The sequence below is a fragment of the Arachis ipaensis genome, chromosome B05 (genome assembly GCF_000816755.2).
Source record: "Arachis ipaensis cultivar K30076 chromosome B05, Araip1.1, whole genome shotgun sequence".
In the NCBI taxonomy this organism is placed as follows: Eukaryota; Viridiplantae; Streptophyta; class Magnoliopsida; order Fabales; family Fabaceae; genus Arachis; species Arachis ipaensis.
This window is the reverse complement of record NC_029789.2, coordinates 78,534,820-78,538,750: the sequence shown is the minus strand read 5'-3', so window position 1 is coordinate 78,538,750 and position 3,931 is coordinate 78,534,820.

Here is a 3,931-nt window from a genome sequence, read left to right as displayed (position 1 = left end):
ATCTCTTCTCATGAGCAATTGACCAAGGAATTTGCTATTTGATCAAGATTTGAGAGATTGAATTACAAGAAATTGTAATTCGATCACTTAAGATTGCCAAGGAGATCAATGAGTGCATTGATTGAGGGAGAGATGAAAATGAAATTGATCCCGAGAATGCAACATCTCCTGAGCCCAATGAACTCCCCATTCCTGATCTTACCCATTCTCTTTAATTTCAGTCATTTACTTTTATGAGCAATTTCCCAATTCCCATTTAAGATTCTGCAATTTACTTTTCGTCATTTACATTCAGCTTTTTATTTCTAGCATTTACTTTTCTGTTATTTACTTTCCCGCCATTTAATTTTCTGCAATTCTCAACTCAAATTCTGATTAGCTCAACTAGAACATTCCTCTAATTAAAGTTGCTTGATCAATCAATCCTTGTGGGATTCGACCTCACTCTATTGTGAGTTTTTACTTGACGACAAATTCGGTACACTTGTCGAAGGAAATTTGTTATGAGACAAGTTTTCCGTGCATCAAGTTTATGGCGCCGTTGTCAGGGATTGATTGTGCATCAACAATGATTAAATTGGAGGATAACTAGATTGAGCATTTTATTTTTGTTTGATTTAATTTTCTGTTTGAGTCATTTACTTTCTGTTTTAGTTAATTTTCTTCCCTTCCCCCTACTTTTTCTTTGTTATTTACCATTCATTTCACTAACCCACTAACTGTTTGATATATTGCATCACTCACACCAACAGTAATTCTGACAGATATACTTTCCGCACCTATTCTCTTTACTTGTACTTTTTGGTTGTATGACAAGGAGAAGAAGCGGGGCTTCAACTTCCTTTGATTCTGAACCTGAGAGAACCTTCCTTAGACTAAGAAGGGAGGCAAGAGAAAAACATGTAGTTGGTGCCGAAGAAGAGGAGGAACACTTTGAGGAATACTTTGAACCAAACATGGAAGAAAACATGGAAAACCATCGTGAGGAAGTGGCTCACAACCATGGCGGAGGAGGTCGAGCAAATCATGCTGGGGAGGATAGAAGAGTTTTAGGCTCTTACATCAATCCAAACCCAGGAAACTGTGGAAGTAGCATTCAAAAGCCAACCATCCATGCCAACAATTTTGAACTGAAGCCACAGCTCATCACCCTTGTTCAGAACAACTGTTCGTTCGGAGGAAGTGTCCAAGAGGACCCGAATCAACATCTAACCACCTTCCTGAGAATATGTGACACAGTGAAGTCTAATGGTGTTCATTCTGACGCCTATAGACTGCTCTTATTTCCATTCTCACTCAAGAATAAGGCAGCCAAGTGGCTGGAGTCTTTCCCAAAGGAGAGCTTGACAACTTGGGAAGATGTGGTGAACAAATTCTTAGCAAGATTTTACCCCCCTCAACGAATCAATAGGCTGAGAGCTGAGGTCCAAACTTTCAGGCAACAAGATGATGAGACTCTCTATGAAGCATGGGAGAGGTTTAAGGACCTAACAAGGAGGTGTCCACCTGACATGTTCAATGAATGGGTGCAGCTGCACATTTTCTATGAAGGGCTCTCTTATGAGTCAAAGAAGGCCGTAGACCATTCATCCGGAGGATCTTTGAATAAGAAGAAGACCATTGAGGAGGCCATAGATGTCATTGAAACTGTAGCAGAGAACGACTACTTCTATGCCTCCGAAAAAGGGAACACAAGAGGAGTAATGGAGCTAAACAATGTAGATGCTCTGCTGGCCCAAAACAAGCTCATTACCTAGCAGCTGGCTGACCTCACCAAGAAGATGGAGAGAAACCAAGTAGCAGCAATCTCCACTTCATCAACAACCCAAGAAGGAGTGAATGAAGAAGCAGAGTGTAGTCAGGAGCAAGCCAACTACATTGGGAATTCACTTAGGCAAAACCATGATCCATACTCCAAGACCTACAACCCTGGATGGAGGAATCACCCAAACTTTGCGTGGGGAAATCAACAAGACCAAAGCCTTGATCAAAGATGCCCAAATCCCAACAATGTAAGCCACCAACATTTCACATCTAGACCATATCAACACCCCATAACAACAATTCTCCACATCCACATCAAAACCAAAATAATTTACCTCATCCTTCCATGCCTAATCATGATCTACAATCATTTGATGACAGACTCTCAAGGATTGAGAATCTGCTTGAAGGCATAGGCAAGGAGATTCAAGACAACAAGGTGTTCAAGGAGGAAGTGCGAGCCAGTTTCAAGAACCAGGGAGACACAATCAAGAGGTTAGAATCTCAAGTGGGGTATCTCTTTGAGCAAATTTCCAAACCCACAGATGGATTCTCAAGTGACACAGAGAAGAATCCGAGAGGTGAAACAAAGAAAGTAAGATGGGAAGATTGCAAGATGGTCACTATAAGTGATAAGGAGACTGAGGACAAGCCAACCAAGCTGTCAGAACAACCTGAAGATACCTCAGTAGAGAAGAAGGAAAAAGATAATAAAGAACCAGAAATCTCACAACAGGAGCTACTGAGACTCTATGCACCTTTTCCCCAACTGCTCAATGGTGCTGTGGAGAAGAGAATATACTCAAGGTTTCTAGATTTGTTTGTAATTCTGCATGTCAACATACCATTCATCAAGACTATTCAATAAATGCCTGCATACATCAAGTATATGAAGGAGCTGCTTCCCAAGAAAAGCTCACTCAAGGGAGGCTAAACTATAGTGATGAACAAGGAGTGCAGTGCCCTCATTCAACCACAGTTGCCTACAAAAAGAAAAGATCCAGGGAGTTTTTATGTCCCCTGTGCCATAGGAGAAACAATGTTTGATAGAACACTCTGCAATTTGGGAGCAAGCATCAACTTAATGCCCTTCTCCCTGGTAAAGAGGCTGCAGATCAATGAGATAATGTCCACAGATGTAGTCATTAGGCTGGCTGACAAAACTCAAAAACAAGCAATAGGGGTGGTGGAAAATGTATTGTTAAAGGTTGGGAAATACTTCCTCCCAACAGACTTTGTCATCCTGGACATGGAAGAAAGTCACACTCACCCAATCATATTGGGAAGACCATTCCTAGCTACAGCCAGAGCACTCATAGATGTGGAGCAAGGGGAGCTAATATTGAGGATCCATGATGAATGACTCAGCTTTAATGTCATCAAACTCTCGCAAGAAGCAGACCAAGAAAACAAAGAACCAAGCAAAGATCATAATGAGATGCTGACAGAGGAAGCAAGCACTGAAGCACAACCAGCCCATCTGGGAAAGCCCTTGGTTGATGAATAATGAAATAAGCAGTTGTCACAACTCAAGGAAAAGCTGGAGGAACCTAAACCACCAGAGACATGTGAAGACAATAACAAAATTCCCTTAGAAGAAGAAGTCACCAAGAGCAAGGCAACATCAAAAGGGACAAAGAAGAAGGTACCAAGGGGGTGGAGGAATAAGAAGATCCCTACGGAAGACTTCTCTCCAGGGGATAAAGTGATCTCAGCTTACTTCCCAGATATCCCCCCTAATCTCCCCACTGTACCATCTCAGTTACCTAAGGTCTTCACTATCAACAGAGTTCTCTCCTTGGAACATGTAGAGATCATTGATACAACCAATAGATATAAGTCCAAGGCAAGAGGGGAGGACTTGAAGCATTATCAACCTCCTTGATGAAGGAGAAATGTCAAGCTAGTGACGCTAAAGAAGCGCTTCATGGGAGGCAACCCATGTTTTATGAGCTTTTACTAGTGAATAAGTCAATATTCATGAATTCCAACCTAAACTTGACAAACACTTGGTGAAGTCCTTATATTGCAGTATATAGTGAAGAACAAGTTTGGTGTTCAAAGCGTGCCAAGAAAGCATGAATGCAACTGAGAGCATGCTAGTCTTGGAGCTTTGAACAGAACTTTTCATCACAGTGCTCCAAACTAAGTTTGGTGTCACCCCATG